This window comes from Rhinopithecus bieti, unplaced genomic scaffold, assembly GCF_001698545.2.
Source record: "Rhinopithecus bieti isolate Rb0 unplaced genomic scaffold, ASM169854v2 scaffold_15813, whole genome shotgun sequence".
NCBI lineage: Eukaryota > Metazoa > Chordata > Mammalia > Primates > Cercopithecidae > Rhinopithecus > Rhinopithecus bieti.
This window is the reverse complement of record NW_016809040.1, coordinates 549,242-572,001: the sequence shown is the minus strand read 5'-3', so window position 1 is coordinate 572,001 and position 22,760 is coordinate 549,242. Positions and strand designations below refer to the sequence as shown.

Below are 22,760 nucleotides of genomic sequence, written 5' to 3'. Positions count from 1 at the left end.
TCACTAATCATCAGAGAAATGCAAATTAAAACCACAAGGAGATACCGTCTTACACCAATCAGAATAGCTATTATTTAAAAGTCAAATAACATCTAACCTGGCCAGTATAGTGAAACCCCGTCTCTAATGAAAATACAAAAATTAGCTGGACATGGTGGCATATGCCTGTGGTCCCAGCTACTCAGGAGGCTAAGGCATGAGAATCGCTTGAACCCAGGAGGCAGAGACTGCAGTGAGCCAAGATCACATCACTGCACTCCAGCCTGGGCAATAAAGCGAGACTCTGTCTCGAGAAAAAAAAAAAAAAGTCAAATAACAGATATTGGCAGGGATGCCGAGAAATGGAAACACTTATATGCTGTTGGTGGGAATGTAAATTAGCTAAGCCACTGTAGAAAGCAGTTTGGAGATTTCTCAAATAATTTAAAACAGAAGTACCATTTGACCTAGCAGTCTTATTACTTGAGGGAGAAGAAATCATTTTGTCAAAAAGATACCTGCACCTGTATGTTTATTGCAGCACTATTCGCAATGGCAAAGATACGGAATCAACCTAAGTGTCCACCAACAGATGACTGGATAAAAAAATGTGTGTGTTTGTTTGTTTATTTATTTATTTATTTATTTATTTATTTATTTATTTTTGTTTGTTTGTTTGTTTTTGCTTGAGACAGGGTCTCACTCTGTCACCCAGGCTGCAGTATAGCGGCACGATCATAACTCACTCATCCTTGAACTCCTGGGTTCAAGTAATCCTCCTTTCTCAGCCTCCCAGGTAGCTAGGACTACAGATGCACACCACCATACCTGGCTAAAAAATGTGGTTTGTATAACCATGGAATTTCACTCAGCTATAAAAAAGAATGAAATCTTGTCTTTTGCAGCAACATGGTGGGAACTGGAATGGAGGACATTATTTTAAGTGAAATAACTAAAAAAGTCAGATGCTGCATGTTTTTTTGGGTAAGTGGGAGATAAATAATGTGTACACATGGACATAGAGAATGTAATAATAGATATTGGCGACTCAGTAGGATGAAAGTGTGAGAGAAGGATGGGGGATGGGAAATTACTTAATGGGTACAGTATACACTGTTCTGGTGATGGCTGCGCTAAAAACACCACTATGCAATGTATCTTTGTAACAAAATGGCACTTAATCCCCCTGAATTTACAAAAAACAAGTAAATAAAAGGCAAATGTAACCATGCTTGCTTAAGAAAACTGATAGGGGAACAAGATGGCCTACTAGATGCAGGGAGGAAGTAGCATTCACACTGAGAGAGACCAAATTATTGACTAAACCACCTTAATTTGGGCAGATCTTCAAAGAGAAAAAGCTGAGAGTGGATGGAAACACTGAAGCTGAGCATGAAGGGGACGGAAGCTGGGAACACTGTGTAGGATAACTGAACCCTTGGACTAGTTCCTGGCCCCTAAGAGCTCCTGGGAAAGAGGCAAATGAAGGACCTGAGGGACAGCTCACTTTCAGCACTGACCCCTAGGATCCTAGTTACAGGGTGCCTCGAGTCCCCTGTGGACATGTGAGCTGGCAGAGGGATCTTGCTGGGGATAGGCAGAGAGACTAATTTTCAGATGTTGCAGAGCCTGGGAGTTTTTGTGGGCTGGGTAGCTCCGTCAGAGAGTGGCCATAGATGCCTTTCCTCTAGGGCTCTCCATCTCCCTTCAGGAAGTGCCAGCCCTAACTGACCTCTGAGCCAGAAGAGAGTGGGGCTGGCTTCACTATGGAACAGGGGCACATCTGTTGTGCTAGCTCTCTTGTCAACTGCCTCTCCCTGGACCTATGCCTAGCTGCCCCACATGATTGAGTGTACTGTGTAGCATCAGCAGCGCAGCCTGAGTGCTTGGGGTCAGGTTCCAGCTGTGCTGAGGAATTGCAGGTGTTTCTGGGCCACTGGGAAAAGAAATAAGGTGAAACATTGCACTCAGGCTGCGCTGTTGATGCTACACAGCTTGACATCTGGGTACCCCCAGAGCTGCAGCCTGCAGCCAAGATCTGTGGCCAGCACGTGAGCTGGGGAGGAGCCTGTACCCTTAGAACACTGAGAGGGGTGACACGCATGGGTTCCTGGACCAGGGTGGGACCCAGACATGCATTTCTCCTTACACAGGGCCTGTCCAGAAGGGGTGTGGCATATTTCCCTGTTGCAAACTCTGCTCGGGGGACCTGGCAGCCTGGAACACCTAACAAAAGAAACTCGGGCGTGGACGCCCATGATTGGAGGGAGTTCCCTAAAGTGGACCTGGTGAGGCAATCTCCTCTTCTCCCCTTCTCCCCGTCCCCGACCTCCCCACTGCAGAGCACACCAGTGAAAGTGAGGAAGTACAAGAGTTGTGTGGCTGGGTATTAGCCTAGCTACTGGCCATTACTCTTAACTGCCAGCTACTGGATTCTAGCCCAAACTGCAACACCAAAAATCTGCTGATATATACACCTGTGAAACCAAGTGCAAGTGTTTACCTACACATAAAGATGTTGTACAGAGTCCTAGTCCTCTGAAAGTACCCAGAAACGAAGCTATATACAGTTAACACTGCAAAACACCAACCCTCCAAGATGAGAGTCAGTGCTAGAACTCTGGCAATTCAAAAAGCCAAAGTGTCCCCCTACCTCCAAATGAATCCACTAGTTCCCCAGCAATGGTTCTTAACTAGTTTGAAATGACTAAAATAACAGTCATGGAATTCAGAATCTGGATAGCACGGACGCTCATTGAGATTCAGGAGATACTTGAAACACAATCTAAGGAATCTGGTAAGATGATCCAACAGCTGAAAGAGGAAATAACCATTTTAAGAAGGAACCAACTGAACTTCTAGACCTGAAGAACTCATGACAAAAATTTTGTAATACAATCAGAAGTATTAACAGCAGAATAGAACAAACTGAGGAAAGAATCTTAGACTTTGAAGACTGTTTCTTCAAGGCAACTCTGACAAAAATGAAGAAGAAAGAATTTTTTAAAACTGAAAAAAAAACTCTGAGAAATATGGGATTATGTAAAGTGATTAAATCTAAGATTCTGGCATTCCTGAGAGAGAATGAGAGAGAAAAATAACTTGGAAAATATACTTGAGGGTGTAGTCCATGAAAATTTCCCTAATCTTTCTAGAGGTTGACATGTTAATCCAATAAATACAGAGAACGCCAGATAGATACTATAGACAGGAACCATCACCAAAGCACATAGCCATCAGATTCACCAAGGTCAACACGAAAGAAAAAAATCTTAAAAACAGCTAGAAAGGGCCGGGCGCGGTGGCTCAAGCCTGTAATCCCAGCACTTTGGGAGGCCGAGACGGGCGGATCACGAGGTCAGGAGATCGAGACCATCCTGGCTAACGCAGTGAAACCCCGTCTCTACTAAAATACAAAACTAGCCGGGCGAGGTGGCGGGCGCCTGTAGTCCCAGCTACTCGGGAGGCTGAGGCGGGAGAATGGCGCAAACCCGGGAGGCGGAGCTTGCAGTGAGCTGAGATCGGGCCACTGCACTCCAGTCCGGGCGACAGAGCGAGACTCCGCCTCAAAAAAAAAAAAAAAAAAAAAAGCTAGAAAGAAGGGTCAAGTCACATGCAGAGGGAACCTCATCAGGTTAGCAGCAGACCTCTCAGTAGAAACCTTACTAGCCAGATGAGATTGGGGGCCTGTTTTCAACATCCATAGAGAAAAGAAATTTCAACTATTTCATCTCTCTTACCAAACTAAGCTTCATAAGTGAAAGAGGAATAAAATCTTCATCAGATTTTAAGCAAATGCTGAGGAAATTTGTTTTCAACTAGACCAGCCATATAAGAAGTCTTTAAGGGAGTGCTAAACATGGAATCGTAAGAACAATATCTGATACCACAAAAACACACTTAAGCACATAGCTCACAGGTACTGTAAAGCAACTATGCAATCGGTTCTACATAACAACCAGCTAACAAGATGATGACAAGATGAAAATCGTGTGTATCAATACTAACCTTGAATGTAAAGGCACTAAACACCCCACTTAAAAGACACAGAGTGGCAAGATGGATAAAAAGAGAAGGCTCAACCATCTGTTGTCTTCAAGAGAACTGTCTTACCTCTCGTGACACCTGTAGGCACAAAGGAAGGGGATGGAGAAAGATGTGCAAACAGAAACCAAAAAAAGAGCAGAAGTCACTATTCTTATATCAGATAAAACATATGTTAAGCCAGTAAAAATTAAGAAGAATGAAGGACATTACATAATGATGAAAAGTACAATCCAACAAGAAGACTTAATTATCCTAAATACATAGGCACCAAGCATTGGAGCACCCAGATTCATAAAACCAGTTCTTCTTGTCCTACGAAAAGACATAGACAACCACACAACAATAGGGTGAGACTTCAACACCCCACTGATAGTGTTAGATCATCAAGACAGAAAACTAACAATGAAACTCCGGCCTTAAACTCAACATTTGACCAATTGTACCTCATAGACATCTACAGAACACTCCACCCAACGACTACAGAGTATATGTTTTTCTCATATGCATACTGAACATATTCTAAGAGCCAGCACATGGTCAGTCATAAAGCAAATCTCAGTAAATTAAAAAGAAAACTCAAATCATCCCAGCCACATTCTGAGACCACAATACAGTAAAAATAGAAATCAACATAAGGAAGATCTCTCAAAACTGCACAAGTACATGGAAATTAAACAACTTACTCTTGAAACTCCTGGGGGAATGTTGAAATTAAGGCAGAAATACATTATTTGAATTTAATGAAAATGGGGACACATCTTGCTAGAATCTCTGGGATTCAGCTAAACCAGTGTTAAGAGAACAGTTTATAGCCCTAAATGCCTTCATCAAAAATTTAGAAAGATCTCAAATGAACAATCTACCCTTGCCCCAAAGGAACTAGAAAAGAAGAAAAAATACCAGCCCAAAGCTAGCAGAAGAAAAGGAATAACTAAAATTAGAGAAAAATTTAATGAAATTGAGCTGCAGAAATCCATACAAAAGATCAATGAAATCAAGAGTTGGTTCCTTGAAAAACAAGACTCATAGACTGCTAGCTAGATTAACAAATACAGTTGGAAATGACAAAGATGGCATGTAAGTGATCCCACAGTAATACAAAAGATCCTCAGAGAATAATGTGAACAACTCTATGCACGCAAATTAGAAAATCTAGAGGAAGTGTATAAAATCCTGGAAACATGCAGTCTTCCAAGACTCAATAAGAAAGAGATTGAAATCCTGAACAGATCAATATCAAGATCTGAATCTGAATCAATAATAAAATCCCTACCAACCAAAAAAGCCCTGGACCGGATGGATTCACAGCCAAATTCTAACACACACACAAAGAAAGACTGATGCCAATCCTACTGAAAACTATTCCAGGAAATCAAGGAGGAGGGACTCCTCCCTAACTCATTCTACAAAGCCAGCATCACCCTAATACCAAAACCTGGCGAAGACACAACAACAACAAAAAAAAGAAAACTTCAGGCCAGTATCCCTGATGAACATAGACACAAAAACCCTCAGCAAAATACTAGCAAATCAAATTCAGCAGCATATCAAAAAGTTAATTTGTGATGATTAAGTGTCTTTCATTCCTGGGATGCAAGGTTGTTCCAACATACATAAATCAAAAATGCTTCACTGCATGAACAGAATCAAAAGCAAAATCCACATGATCATCTCAACTGACACAGAAAAAGCTTTTGATAAAATCCAATATCCCTTCGTGACAAAAACCCTCACCAAACTAGGCATCAAAGGAACATACCTCAAAATAATAAGAGTCATCTATGCCAGACTCATAGCCAACATCATACTGAATGGGCAAAAGCTAGAACCTTTCTCCGTGAGAACTGGAACAAGACAAGAATGTCTACTGTTACCACTCTTATTCAACACAGCACTGGAAGTCCTAGCCAGAACAATCAGGCAAGAGAAAAATAAAAGGCATCCAGATAGGGAAAAAAAAGTCAAATAGCTTCTTTTGCTGATGATATGATTCTACACGTAGAAAATCCTAAAGACTCCACCAAAAGGCTGCAAGAACTGATAATTTTAGCAAGGTTTCAGGATATGAAATCAATGTACAAAAATCAGTAGCATTTCTATACACCAATAATGCCCAGACTGAGAATCAAATGAAGAACACAATCCCATTCATAATAACCACACAAAAAATGAAATGCCTGGGAATACATCTAACCAAGGAAGTGAAATGAAAGATCTCTATAAGGAAAATTAAAAAACACTACTGAAAGAAATTGGAGATGACACAAATAAATAAGAAAACACTGTTCTCATGGATTGGAAGAATCAATATTGTTAAAATGGCCACACTGCCCAGTGAAATCTACAGATTCAATGCTATCTTTATTAGACTACCAATGTAATTCTTCACAGAATTAGAAAAAAAGGCCATTCTAAATTTCATATGGAACATTGGATACCCAGGGACATAAATATGAGAACAGTGGACACTGCGCACTACTAGAGAGGGCATGGGGGCATGGGTTGTAAAACCGCCTATTGGGTACTGTGCTCACTACCTGGATGCAATATAAATAACCATGTAACAGGTCTGTACATGCACCCCCCGGTATCTAAAATAAAAGTTGAAAGTAAAAAAAATTATTGTTTAAAATTGCTTTATTACTCTGATGTTGGTTATTTTTTCAATTTTAAGAGTGATTTAACTTTTAAGAAATAAACATTCCTCTTTAGTGATGATTCCATAGAAATTATTCTTGAAGATTTATTAATGCTCTTTATTTAAAAAATTAAAGGCTTTTTTGAGTAATTTTTTAAACCATATGTTAAATTTTGCCCTCTTTTTTGTTTAACTTTGAATTTTGATTGTTTTAAGACAGAGTTCTCATATTTGTACATAGGAAAAGTATTAACCATTTTATTTCTAGGATTTTTTTTGTTTAATTTTATATAGCATTTCTATACACCAATAACGAGTAGCTGAAAAAGGCCAAGAAGGCAATCACTTTTACCACAGGTATGGAAAACAAAATAAAATAATAAAGTTAGCCATGAAAGTGAAAGACATCTGTGAGGAAAACTGTGAAACACTGATAAAAGAAATTGAAGAGGACCCAAACAAATGGAAAGCCATCCTATACTCATGGATTGGAAGAGTTAGTATTATTAAAATGACCATATTACACAAAGCAGTCTACACATTCAGTGCAATCCCTGTCAGAATATCCATGTCATTTTTAACAGAAATAGAGAAAACAACTCTAAAATTTGTATAGAACTAAAAAAATAGCCCAAATAGCCAAAACAATCCTGAGCAAAAAGGATAAAGCTGGACGCAGCATACTATCTGACTTCAAAATACAAGGCCATAGTAACCAAAACAACATGATGTTGATATTAAAGCAGACTAATAAACCAATGGAATAGAATAGAGAACCCAGAAATAAACCTACCTATTTATATCCAACTGATTTTGACAAAAGCCCCAAGAACATATTTTGTGGAAAGAATAGCCTCTTCAATAAATGGTGTTGGGAAATCTGGATATTCATATGCAGAAAAATGAAACAGTATTCCTATCTCTCACCATATACATACATGAACTCAAGATTGATTGAAGACTTAAACGTGAGACCCGAAACTATAAAACTACTAAAAGAAAAAAGGAGAAACACTTCAGGACATTGGGTTAGGCAAGATTTTATGGCTAAGACCTCAAAAGCACAAGCTAAAACCCCCAAAATAGACAAATGGAACTATATTAAGCTAAAAAGCTTCTGCACAGCAAAGGAAACAACAGAGCAAAAAGACAACATGTTGAATGGGAGAAAATATAAAATAATAGCAGACTTTATCTGACAAGGAACTTATATTCAGAATTTACAAGAAACTCAGTGGTAGAAAAATAAATAACCCTATTAAAAAGTGGGCAAAGGAGATGAATAGACATTTCTGAAAAGACAGTTTGATATCACTGATCATCAAGGAAATGCAAACCAAAGCCACAATGAGATATCATCTTACACCAGTTAAAATGACTATTATCAAAAAGATAAAAAATGACAGATGTTGTCAAGGACGCAGAAAAATGGGAATTCTTATACACGGTTGGAGGGAATGTAAATTAGTACAGCCACTATGGGAAACAGTATGGAGATATCTCAAAAAAGTAAAAATAGAACTACCATGCAATCCAGAAATCCTTCTACTGGGTATTTATCTAAGGGGGAAGAAATTAGCTTATCAATGGGATACCTGCATCCATAGTTTCTTGCAGCACTATTCACAATAGCACAGATATGAAATCAATGTAAGTGTCCATTTTCAGATGAATTGATAAGAAAATGTGGTAAATTTACACAATGGAATACTATTCAGCCATAAAAAGAGTGAAACCTTGTCATTTGCAGCAATGTGAAAGGAACTAGAGGTCATTATGGTAAATGAAATAAGCCAGGCACAGAAAGGCATTGCATGCGCTCACTCATATGTGGGAGCTAAAAAAGTGGATCTCATAGAGGTAGAGAGTAGAATAGTAAATATCAGAGGCTCAGAATGGTGTGTGTGGTAAGGATAGGGGAATAAGAGGTTGGTTAATGCATATGAGCATAGTTAAATAGAAGGAATAAGTTCTAATGTTCAGTAGCAGAGCAGGGCGACTAGGTAACAACAATATATTGTATATTTCAAAATCTAGAAGAGAGGACTTGAAATGTTTCCAACACATGGAAATAATAAATACTGGAGGTGATGGATGCCTTGAAGTACTCCAAGTTGGTCATTCTATTCTTGTAACAAAATATCAGATGTACCCCATGAATATGTGCAAAATTATGTATTAATAAAATGTTTTAAAGTTTTGATTTTATTTTTATTTTACAGATATTTGCAAATGTATGCAAATACATTTTTATGTGGTATGTCAAGTATTTGCTTTAAAATTGTATACGTGTATATTTATGGTTATCTCCCTATTTTCATGTACGGTATTCTATATTTGTAAGTATTGTATTAGTCCAGACAATTGAATCCTGACTCTGCCACTTAACGGCTTTGTGAATTTGGACAAATTATTTCATCACGTTTCGGTTTCCTTTTCTGCAAGGGTAGTAGAGTTGTTGTGAAACTTGAATGAAATTATACGTGTAAAATACGTGGGATAGTGCATGATGTAGAGTAAGCCTTGAATTACTTTTGTTGTAATTTTTATTAGACTTGCCAAAGTATGTTCATCTTATTTTAGTCCTCCGTCCTCATGCGCGCGTACACACATACACACATACACACACACAATCTAAGAAAATGCTCTTAGATACTTCTGTTGCTTTTATTGAATTTAATTTATTGCTGTTTTTCTTTTTATGTCCTACTACTTTCTTTAGGGCTATTTTATGCCTTCTTTTCTTTTTTTCTTTTTTTTTTTCTTTTTTTTTTTTTTGAGACGGAGTCTCGCTCTGTCGCCCAGGCTGGAGTGCAGTGGCCGGATCTCGGCTCACTGCAAGCTCCGCCTCCCGGGTTCACACCATTCTCCTGCCTCAGCCTCCCGAGCAGCTGGGACTACAGGCGCCCGCCACCTCGCCCGGCTAGTTTTTTGTATTTTTTAGTAGAGACGGGGTTTCACCGTGTTAGCCAGGATGGTGTCGATCTCCTGACCTCGTGATCCACCTGTCTCAGCCTCCCAAAGTGCTGGGATTACAGGCTTGAGCCACCGCGCCCGGCCTCTTTTTTTTCTTGAGGCAGAGTCTCACTGTGTCACCCAGGCTGGAGTGCAGTGGCGCGATCTTGGCTCACTGCAACCTCTGCCCTCTGAGTTCCAGAGATTCTCCTGCCTCAGCCTCCCTAGTACCTGGGATTACAGGTGCCCGCCACCGCGCCAGGCTAATTTTTTGTTTTTTTAGTAGAGNCAGCTGGGACTACAGGCGCCCGCCACCTCGCCCGGCTAGTTTTTTGTATTTTTTAGTAGAGACGGGGTTTCACCGTGTTAGCCAGGATGGTGTCGATCTCCTGACCTCGTGATCCACCTGTCTCAGCCTCCCAAAGTGCTGGGATTACAGGCTTGAGCCACCGCGCCCGGCCTCTTTTTTTTCTTGAGGCAGAGTCTCACTGTGTCACCCAGGCTGGAGTGCAGTGGCGCGATCTTGGCTCACTGCAACCTCTGCCCTCTGAGTTCCAGAGATTCTCCTGCCTCAGCCTCCCTAGTACCTGGGATTACAGGTGCCCGCCACCGCGCCAGGCTAATTTTTTGTTTTTTTAGTAGAGACAGGGTTTCATCATCTTGACCAGGCTGATCTTGGTCTCCTGACCTCATGATCCACCCACCTAGGCCTCCCAAAGTGCTGGGATGCCTTCTTTTTAAAACTTGTTTCTGTATGCCTCATAGTTTTCATCCTTTTGTGATTAAAACACATTTTAAGACTGAATTATGTTTTCATTAACCTCTTAAGAATGAAGTTTTATTGTTAGAATAATAAAGGACTCTTGTTTTCACTGAGGCTCATGGAGGCTAGAAATGGAATGTTGGTTTGAATCCAGGGCAACCTAAAACCTCTGCTTTAGTGCTGAAAAAAAAGCGAACAACGTTGCTGTGTTCCTAATTTTAAAGTGAATACTTTTGAATTGTAATATATTCTCATGAATTTTTTTTTGCTATATTATTTTGGCTGATTTCTTTTATCAGGCTAAGTAAGTTACCTTCCAGTTCAAATTTACTAATTTTTTTCTTTTTAAAATTATAGGTTGCTGTTGAGGTTTCTTAATAACTTTTTTTTTTTTTTTTTTTTGCCCTGTTGAAAGGGTGTCTTGACTCCTTTAACTTGTTAGTGTGATGAATTCTATCAGTTGATTTTCTAATGTTACATTATTTTTACATAGTGGGGATAAATCTAACTCTGTCTTGATGTATTTCTCCATGTATTTCTGGATTTGGGTTTTAGTATTTATATTTTACATTTATATTCATCATTTTAAATTACATTTATATTCGTAATTATTGCCTAGCAATCTATCCCAAATATCAGTGACAAATAAAAATAAGCATTTATTTTCATAGATCTGAGAGTCAGCTGGCTTCCTGCCTTTTTGAAGTATACATGCTAGTGCGGGAAGACAGATAACAAATGATGTAAAAAGTAATAAATTATTTGATATTTTAGAAGATAAGAGATACAAAAAATAAGCTAGGGAAAAGGTGAGGTATGGGTGTTAATGGATTGCACTTTTAAATATTGTTGACAGAGTTGTTCTCATTAAGAAGGTAATGTTTAAGCAAAGACTCAAAGGAGGTGAAAGAATCAGCTATGTGAATATCTGGGAAAATGCCATCGAAGCAGAGGGGGAACATCCGGGGAAAAACAACCTGGCTAATACTTGAGAAACATCAAGGCAGACTGTGGAATGAGCTAGTAGGGAAGTGGTAGGAAATGAGGTCAGAGTAGTCATAGAGAGCCAGATCATGCAGGAAATGAGGAGCCATTGGAAGGTTTTGACCAGAGGACAGTCAGTTCTGATTTATATTTTGAAGGGCTCATTCTGGACACTGGTAAGATTAGACTGAGAGGGACGAAATTATAAGTGGGTCATTCAGATGGCAGCTCTTGCAGACTGGAATGATTCACCACGTATCACCATAACCAAGATAAACTGCCCATAAGAACTATACGTTTTTTAAGTTCTTTTTAAATTTTGAAACAAAATAAAGAATAATATTTAAAAGCAAGCACCTGTGTAACTAGAACCCAGGTAGAGAAGTAGAATGCTGCCATTTCTTCAAAAGCCCCCATGCACTCTTCCTTAGTATTGTCTCTTTTCTGCTTACTTTTATGGACATTAATTTTGCTTGCTTTAAGTTTTACCACCTAAGTACACATCCTTGAAAGATTAGTTTTGCCTGTTTTGAACTTTATATTGGAATCTTGCCCCTTCTGCCTTGCTGCTTTTGCTTAATCTCGTGTTTCCAAGATTCAGTTTTTTGCATGTAACTATTATTCATTCATTTTTATGGCTACATAATTTTCTAGTGTGTGAGTATATATCCATGACTTTTTTTCTCTGCTGTTGAGTCTCAGATTTTTATCATCTGAAAGATTTCCAATTGCGCCACTTCCTCACGAATACTTCATATTACAGGATCTAAATTTTGGCCATTCTGGAATAATGATATTGCTTTATGATGTAATTTGAAGTTTTCTGATACATAACAAAGTTGAATACCTTTTCATACATTTATTGGCCATTTTTATTTTATCCTTCGTGATAACCCTGATCAGGACTTTGCCCATTTTTTTGTGCTGTCTTTAAAAAAATGTTTTTACACATTTTTAATATATTTAGATGTGAGCCTTCTCCTTCTGATTATGTGTTGCAAATACATTATTCCATATAATATATTATTTGGCTTCCCTAGTCATTATGAGATATCTTTTGATGATCAGAAATTTTAAATTTTAATGTAATAAAATTTATCAGTATTCTCTTTTGTGATTTATGCTTTTTACGTCTTGTTTAATAAGAAATCCTTTGCCTTGGGATCATGAAGAAAAGTATTTGTATTTTTTTCTGCAATATTGATTGGCTAACACATTTCACACTTAGATCTATAATCTATCTAGAATTGGTTTGTATGTAAATTCATTTTTCCCTTATATTCTCGATTTTCCAAACACAATGCATTGAAAACATGATCCCTCACTTACCCACTGCTCTGCAGCCAACTTTGTCATACATCAGAATCCATGTGTGCAAGGGTCTGTGTCTGGCCTTTTGGTCTGTTATCTATTCCTGTGCCAATATCATCTGGTTTTAATTATTCTACTTTTAAAATAATTATTGGTATCTGGTAGAGTTTCCTCCCTTCAGTTTTCATTCTGTGCCTGCCAAGAAACCTTTTAATTACTGTTTCAGCTTTTCAGGTACTCTAATACCAGGAAGATGTGTGTGTCCTGGTTTGACATTCTGTTAACATTTCTGTTATTCTAATGGAGTTTTCTCCAGTGTAAATTTTAAGTTGTTCATATATCCTCTGCCATTTGAATTTATTTGGCTACTGTGTAACAGGATCTAAATGCTAGATTCTTTACCTCTATTCATTTTTTTCCTCACATAGGCCCTCTAGGCCCTGAAAAAAGACAAGTTTTTGGTCTTCTAAAAGTGAGGATAAGACAGTGGACTGTGATGAACTCATCAAAGATCAAACTGTTCTGGAAAGCAGCTTGCTGACCAGTCACTTGCTGGCAATGCTTCTTAACTTGCTCTCTTTAAGCCATTGCACTATATTCTTTAGCAGAATTAGGAAACAGTTTCCCTTTTAAAATGCATTAAATATTGCAAAAATCCTTACAAATATTGATTTTAATATTTTTCCCACATAAATTTAATTTTATTCACAAATGATTTTTTAGTTTTTTTTTTTTTAACAAATGCTGTTTCTGTTTGTTTTCTTCTGCTTTTTAAATTTTTTTCCTTATTGTGAAAGTCTTCAAATGTATTTTTACTAGGTGTTCTCAGTTTTACTTTGAAATTGGAGACCATAATTGCTTCATCAGAATCAGATAGCATAATAGAATGATTAGTTTTCACCAGTTAGAAACATTATACTGCTGATTTCTATTTGACTTGTATTATATTATTTTAATTTTTTTCCTGACACATTTTGCTGAGCCAACATTTTCATTAACATTTATTAGTGTTTGGCTCCTAATGGAGTAGTAATCTTGAAATTATCCATACTGAATTTCATTTTGTTTTGATGTGTTATTTCTTTAATATATTGAGGTCCTTAGTGTATCTTAATTTCTTTCAGCGAATTAGCAGTCATGCCCTACCTAGTATTCCTAGGACCTTCTACAAAATTAATGAACATATTCTCAATTCCTTTATTCAGGTCATTGGTAAGGGTATTAAGTAACACGGGTTTATGTATTTCCCAAAATATCTAACTAAAATGGATAACACTGAAAGATGTGTCATGGTATACCACCAAATTTTACATCTCTTAATTTCATCATTTCATTCCTTATCTTTTCTCTTTTTGATTGACAGATTCTTTCTTCAGTTAATGTTGATTTGGTTGCTGGTGACCCTTGTAGCACTACTTCTTACTTTATAATACCTTACTTATTGAAAGTAACTCCTACTTTATTTTAATTACTTAAAATTTGTATTTCAATCTCTAAGGACAAAGACTCAAACTGTTTCTCACATGATTCTGCTCCAAAACTGCGATGCTTGTTCAGAGGTTACTCAGAACTCTATCAGTACCTGAACTTAAAGGATTGTATCTTCTTTGCAAAGCTCTTAGAGTAGTTTTTCTTTAAAATTTCAAATATTTTTGCTTTTACTATATCTGATACAGATATATCAACAAAGAGGTAGAATGGTATCACTTTGCAAATGGAGCTACACATTTTTTATTCTATATGCATTGAGAATGCAAGTGAATAGAACATTCCAATTGCTATATTCAGGTGGGAACACAGTATGATGTTGATATTGAGCTCTTGTCATCACTAAAGTATGCTGGACTCATTTATTTAGTGGATAAGAAAACATGATATGCTGGTAAGGTTAGATGAACCTTTGATTGCCTATTTATGTGTTCATACATAGGAGATCTATTGAACCCTTCAATGTTTTCAGCAAAAGCTACTTCTCTTCAGAATGGATCAGGCTTAGTAAGGGGAAAGATAGTTTTAGAGTGAGTGACAATGTTTTGATCATTTCAAGAAGAGAACCAGGTGTCCTAATATTAAAATTTAAGAGGAAGATGGTATCTCTCTGAGAGATCTGAATGAAACTGCTTTGTATTTACCAGATTTTTGATGGATTTTAACTAAATCTTGAAATAAGCATATCTAAAACTGTGGTTGACATCACAGATTGGCTTTAACCAGAATATTCTCCTGCGGCTGGTGTTGAATTCAAAATCTTACTCATAGTCACTCAGCAATGAAGATCTTATTGAAAAGAAAGAGCAAAGAATCAATGGAAAAGTAAAGGAGAGGAAGCGGTGACCTTAGATATTGCCCATGCCATTTCTCATTTAGGTAGTTTTAAAGGAATCCATACACATTGAATAGGTAATGAAAAATTTGAGATAGTCAACCCTAATTTGTTGTTCAAAAAAATGACTGTGCTTTGCTATAGAGAGATTTGCCAGGAAAATAAGTTTTTCTTAGTCTAAACTTCATTGGAATCATAATTCTAAAGCCTCAATCAAAACTGTCCTTGAAGAAGAGTCTCTGCCAGAGATTGACACAGTTTTATATTAGATTTGGTTTAAATATATGAAGTACACTAAGTATTATTAAGTAAGAAGTATGTGGTTTAAATATACTTTGTATTTGGTTTTCCATACTTGATAAGTGTTTGGGTTTTCTGTTTTTTCCAGTTTCTTCAAGATTGATTTAGGGTTTTTTGTTATGATATTCAAATGAAATTTCAATTTATTGCATTGTACTTAGAGGAAATACAGGTTCAATCTATTCATGGCTTGAACTCTGAAACAAGTTGAGTGGCATGTCTTTTATCAACCTGACCAGGTAGGTGTTTCTCTTAGAGGGCATTTTTTTCCCTAAGATCTTAGTTTTTCACATCACTGCCATCTGTGCCTTCATCCGTTGTCCCTTTAAGTTACTCACCAGTGAATTGTGTTACTTCTGTCAGTAAATGCTCTTTGTAATGATTGGTTTTTATAAAATATGGGGTTAACAGCTAGCATTGCTACATTCTTTTTTTGATTTACATATATTCTTTCCAGTTTTGTGTCATTTATAATGTAATATAAAAATTTGAGGGAAATTTTATTTGTGAACTAATTGAAATATTGTAAAAGGAAACTGAAACATATTAACCTTCTGTTTTCCTAAATTATCTCTTAGAATTATGAATAATTCTCTATGTCCAAACCCAGAGCAAAATAAATTATAGCATTTTTCTGATTAAAATATGGGGAAAATATTTAGTGCTAATTAAATGTAAAACACATATATATTTTTCAATGAAAGTTGCCTTTGATAGTTCACATTTTAGTCAAGAGATAGAATTGCATCTATTAAATGAATTATTAAGGTATCCATGACATGGAGTTAGAGGATTAGTGTTTCATGCCCAGCAGGACAAATCAGCAATACATCCCTTATAATGCAAATTGTAAGTTGTTGCTTTTTATCTTTTTAAAAAAATAATTAGATGAAGCAGAGGTGCTTTTTGTTTAATTTTGCATTTAAGATATAATGAGTAGAATAGTCTTGCAAAATTTGTTTTAGAAGTTATAATTAATTTGTTTTGATAGAAGTATTATTTAGAGTATTATTGTGGTCCAAGTAAATCAAAATTGAAAATGTGTTGGTTTAGTAGATAAATATCCCCCATATGTTTAATTATTTTATGTATATCCTAGCATTTTCTCAGAAAAAAATTTCTTAGCTAGAAAATGTTCTTTCGTAACAAAATATGATGCAGAATTTAAGTGAATTCTACAATACTTGCAAAGTTGAAATGTATTTACTCTTGCTTTGACTTTAGTAAGATTGTAATTTTAATCATTTTTTTAATGACCAACTTATCTGTAGAAATTAAAATGAATTTTACCACTGTTACTGAAGCTTAAAATTTAAAAAATTGGTATTTTTAAAGTTTATTTTTTGTAAACACATACATTTATTTCTAAATATAAAGATAACTACCAGAGCCAGTTCAGTATACATAACACAAATAATCATTAGTCTTGGAAGGACTAAACTTTCTACATTTTCTGGTGAGATATTATACCTAGTGCCCCTTCTCACTTTGCAGTATGATCTTTAGGTAATTCATATAGCGGATGATATAGCTCACAGAGAGCAGTTAATATTCTTTATTGAGCACTACTAATGAATATCAAGCTTATTTTCTATAGAGTACCTTTAGTTTTTAAATTCGTATGTGTTTTATTAGCTTTTCAAATGTGGCATACAAGGATGTACGGCATATTTTGGTTTTTAAACTTAATTCTAAATTCTAAAATATTTTGAATAGTAACTTGAATAGAAAAAAAATTATGATTCCAGTTTTAAAATTCATGTATTTACTTTGAGGAAGCTGAAATTGCTTGCTATTTTTTAACATATGTAAAAGTATAAATAAAACATTTGCACATAATATATATAGTAAGCTATGTTACTTTGGTCACGTAGCGTTTTCTTATCTTTTATATACAGGTTGGCATACAAGGAGCAGTATTACTTGGTGTTTAAGATCATGGATTCTGGAATCAAAATGTCTAGGTTCAAATCCAGGTTCTACCACTTCATAGATTTGTGAACTTGGACAACTTAATTATTCTCTGGACTTCAATTTACTAATCTAAAGACTAAGATAATATTATAGTATTTATCATAAAATTGTCTTCAGCATTAAATTTTAAAATGAGAGCAATTATAACAATGTCTGGCAAATGGGAAGCTAAGAGATTAGCAGTTAACAGTTTGGGTTCAGGAGTCAGTGTGCCCAAGTTCAAATCCAGATTGTGTCACTGAATAAAAATTTTAAGATCTTGAAGATTTTACTTACTCTTTGTGAACCTCCGTATCTATATCTGTAAAATACGGTTGCAGTGAGGATTAAGTAAGATAATGCTTGTAAAGCACTTAAAATAGTCACTGTTAAATAATAAGCACTTTTTAAGTGTTTGATATTGTTCAGGTTTTTAGTTGGTCTTGGTTTTGTTGTTTACCACATTAAGACTTTGCAAATTTGGATGGGAAAACAGTGCATTAGTGAAATTTGAGTTATTGACTATATTCAACAAATTTAATTCTTCAAATGTGTAATATTAACCTAAACTAATTATTGACTGTGTGGTTTTAAATAGAATTTGTTTTTTCTTTTTGAGATGGAGTCTCACTCTCTCTCAGGCTGGAGTGCAGTGGCGCGATCTTGGCTCACTGCAACCTCCGCCTCCTGGGTTCAAGCAATTCTCCTGCCTCAGCCTCCTGAGTAGCTGGGATTACAGGTGCTCACCACCACACCTGGCTAATTTTTGTAATTTTAGTAGAAATGGGGTTTTGCCATGTTGGCCAGGCTGGTCTTGAACTTCTGACCTCAGGTGATCCACCTGCCTCAGCCTCCCAAAGTGCCGGGATTACAGGCGTAAGCCACCACACCTAGCGTAAATGGAGATTTTGAAGATCCTCCTTAAGAGGCATATGTATTTAAATAGATTTATTTTCCTGCAGTGGATGGCCTAGAATGCTTGAAAGAAGGTAGCTTCATTATAGATAAATTAACCATGTTTTTAGAAATACTTATGCAGAATGACTTTCTAAGCAGATTCATAGTATAAAAGATTTTAGGGGAAATTCTACTCCTATGATGAATGGGAATATATTTTTTATTAGTGAGGTCTAAATCTGTGTAATTTTTTAATTGATGGTGTACAACAGGGGTGTCCAATCTTTTGGCTTCCTTGGGCCACACATAAAATACACTAATGATAGCTGATGAGCTAAAAACAAATTGTAAAAAAAAACTCATAAGATTTTAACAAAGTTTACAAATTTGTGTTGGGCTGCATTCAAAGCCATCCTGGGCTGCATATGGGTGGCAGGCCATGGGTTGGACAAGCATGGTTTACAGTATTCATATCTTTAGTTTAATTTCAGTATATCTTCTATTGCAGTTTTATGTACAGGTGGGATTTACCAAATGCTTTTATACTCAGAACTGTTACTGGCTAACTTCTGGTATCATTATATTTGAAATAATAAATATTAGTTTAGTTCTCAGCTAAGGATGAAAAATGAGCTTGAAGATTTTAAATATTTTTATTAGAAGATATTTTATTTCTTGTCTATGACCATATTACTGTTTTAAAATTGTAAATAGATAAAATATTTTTAATGAATGTAAAAAACAGGCATTCAGTCAGGGAATTGTGTGAATAGTATGTTTACAGCAGGCATATTTCACCGTTTCCTAGTGGAGCAAGCTGCTTTTTTTTTTTTTTAATTTGATGCCACAGTATGTGTTTATCTAAAGGTATGTAACATAATATATTTACCATTAATAAAGCCTGGCACCTGCATTTGCCAGCTTGGTTTTATTTAGTGAGTGAAGTGTTTCATGTGGAATAAGAGGAACAAAAAAGAGGGAAAATTTTCAAATTTTGTTAACTAACCTGACCTTTACCAGAACATCATACTCATATTTCCCTCTGTGAAATATTCTGTTGGCATTTCCAATGTAGCATGTCAAAAACTAAACTAATCATTTATCATTCTCCTTCTGTTTTCCTCTTTCCTCCCATGCTCTAATCCAAATGCCTTTCTTCTCATATTTTTCATTCTGGTTAGTGCATTACCATTTACCTGGTCACTCAAAGCAGAAACTTTAGAATTAACCTCAACTCTTCTTCTTTCTTATTCTCTAAATTTACGTAAGTGGATCATTATCAATTTTCTTTGAACAAAGACTAGATTTCACCTTTCTCTGTTACCACTGCTACTACTTAAAGAACTGAAGATATTTTACCACTGTTGACTTGCTACCATATTTCAGTTTTCTAGTTGTTTTAACCAATATAGTTCTACAAGGCATACTGTAATGCCAGTAATCATGTTAACTCCCCAAATACAAAATTTTTTGGATGATATTCAAGGTTCTTTGACAATATGGACCTTGCTTTCATCTCCAGTTACAGCTCCTCTGATATATTCTTGAGCTTTCCTGAATGCACATGTATTTATTAATTCATTCATTCATCCATCCATTTGTCCACAGATGTTTATATGTCAGCTATGTGGTGCTGTCCTAGGTACTTTGAAGATACAGAGGTAAATAAATATGACAGCTGTGATTATTGCCCATTAGTGCTTATAGAATGCCAGGTATATTTTACCAGGTGTCTTATTAAATGCCAGGTGTCTTTAACCATGCTATTTCAAATGCACTTTTACTATTTATAGAGTTTCTATTAATCTTTTATACCCTATTCAAGTGTCATCTCTTCTAAAGCATTTTGTGACTTTCTCAGGTACTGGTTCTTTGTGTTCCAGTAATAATTTATATTCATATCTCTATTATAGTATTTACTATATGTTACACTTACTTGCTTATAGTGGATCTCTCCCACTAGGTTGAATTTTTACAATGGGCAAGAGAAAGATGAAAGAGGAATGTAGAAATAAGAATTGAGGCAAAGGATAGAAAGAGGCAAGAAGAGGAGAGAAGGTAAACAGAAGCAGTATGAGTAGTAGTTAAGACACAGACACTGGGGCCAGACAAGGTTTGAATCCTGACTTACTATCTGTACACATAGTTTAATATCTCTTTGTCTCAGTTTACAATTGGGATGATAATAGGATCATTGTGAAGATTAAATGGGTTAATATATATAAAATGCTTAAAACAGTGAGTGGTATATAGTATATGCTATATGTTTTTGTTGCTATTTTTGTTATCGATAACTAGCTTTCTTAAGTGACTTGAGCTACATTTTCGCTTTCATTTAGTTTTCCAAGACATGGGAGATTTTCAGTCTGAATATCTAATCCTGTGTAGCCACTTAAGGCATTAAATGTCTGAGTGTTTTGAGCCTGGACTAAAAGAGGAACTCCTATATATGTTTGCTATTGCAGTGTAATATTGAAATACTGCTCTTTTTTGCCTCTTCATACCAGATTATGTTCTACTTCTGATTTTCCTGGCTATCTGAAATGTTGATTTTAATTATTCTGTTTTCATTTTTACTCCACATCTCAGGCTTGATACATACCACTGTTTTTATGTCATATACCTTAGCTTCTTTTATTAAAATAGTTTTCTTCGCTGGCTGTGCTTCAGCCTGAGGACAAGACAGGCAAGGCTAATATCTGGCTATAATTTCTTGGTTCTAGGAGCAAGATCTGTCCTTCAGCACCAGCCTGATATCCAGCTAGCACTCCTACCATTCCTCCTGCCTCCTACTCTCACTCCTCCTCTCACTCCCATTGCCCCTGCCTTACAGTGTTACTCTGCTTCATCTTCTACTGCAACACCATTGACCCAGCTTTGAAAAGACATAATGTCTTATTCAGTTCTATACCTCGTATGCCTAACTTTTATAAATAATGAAAAAGGAAATCAAAGCACTGATCATTGACCAATTGGTGACTTCATTTTTAACAAATGAGTTAAGATACTAATTGCCATTGCTCTCTGATTTAAGAAAGAATCTTAGAGAAAACAACATTTTAGCTGCTGCTTGAATGATGGAGGAAGAAGAGTAGATTATACAGGGATCTTTGTAGGGGTGTTTGAAACTTAGAAACATTCTCAGCTAGTACTTGAATATTATCTGTAAGACATGGAGGATACAAAAACTTAGCTCCTGTTTAACTTCAAATGACTGATATAGTGACAAATAATAAAAAAGTTGGAAGGAAAGAAAGATTGCCAAGGACTGGAGAAGCTGTCTTTTGTCTTTTCCCACTGTATAAAACCTCTCTAGGTGATTTCATATATTTGCTTGAGACCGAATTCTCTTGAAAATCTAGTGGCTTATCATAACATAATTTCATTCAGTTTCTGGAATATGAACATGATCTTCTGTCTCTGGGCTTTTGCACATGTTATTTCTGCCTGAAGTAATTCTTATTAATTCTTAAAATATAATCATAGAGTCCATAACTTCCAGAAAACCTTTCTTGATCTTTCAGCACTGGAATAAGTGTTCCTGTGGTTCTCATAGTCCCTGTTCTTTCCCAATCATAGCCTTTATTACACTATATTGCCTTTATTACACTGTGTTGTATCGTCCTCACCAGATTGTTCAAGGAACTCAGGAACTGTTTATATAACAATGCCTGGTATATGGTTGGTGCTGCAAATATATAAGTTGGTTGAGTGAACGAGTAGGATGTAGTAGAGAGGTGTTGGTTGTTCCAGGCAAGGGAAGAGGATCAATAAAAACAAGGAGTGTGGTATTGAATATTGCGGATTCTGAGGCAATGAGGATAACATTTGACTGGAGTATAGTATTGAAAAGAGAGGCTGGAGCTTTAAATGCTGTATTAGGGAGTACAAAGTTTATTTACTAAGAAAGAGCGATTGAAGCTTTTAGAGATAAAAATAATGATATGTGTTCTCATAAATTTTGTTAAGTAATATATCCATGTGTGGGATATAACTTTTTTCTAATTCTTTTTTTTTGTTTGTTTGAGACAGAGTCTCACTCTATCACCCAGGCTGGGGTGCAGTGGTGTGATCTCGGCTCACTGCAACCTCTGCCTCTCAGGTTTAAGTGAGTCTCCTGCCTCAGCCTCTTGAGTAGCTAGGATTACAGGTGCCCGCCACCATGCCTGGGTAATTTTTGTACTTTAGTAGAGACAGGGTTTCGCTGTGTTGGCCAGGCTGGTCTCGAACTCGTGACCTCAAGTGATCTGCTCACCTTGGCCTTCCAAAATGCTGGGATTACAGGCATGAGCCACCGTACCTGGCCTTTTTTCTAATTCTTATTTTCAAATTTTTGCAGTGCTCTTCGATGGATGAAACATATGATGACTGCCTGTTTTATAGACTTCTGTCTTTTTTTTTTTTTTTTTTTAAGACAGGGTTTTGTTCTGTTGCCCAGGCTGGAATGCAGTGGCACAATCTTGGCTCACTGTGGCCTCTGTCTCCCAGGTTCAAGCGATTCTCATGCCTTAGCCATCCAAGTAGCTGGGATTACAGGCATGTGCCACCATGCCAGGCTAAGTTTTGCATTTTTAGTAGAGACAGGGTATCACCATGTTGGCCAGGCTCAT

The 22,760-nt window shown here is 36.4% G+C and overlaps 1 protein-coding gene across 2 annotated transcripts in view; it reads left to right on the top strand.

Moving 5' to 3' along the window:
- The window catches only part of SYT14 (synaptotagmin 14), a 215,191-nt gene that overhangs the window by 31,204 nt on the left and 161,227 nt on the right, over nt 1-22,760 (top strand). The gene's annotated exons all lie outside the window — the stretch shown is intronic.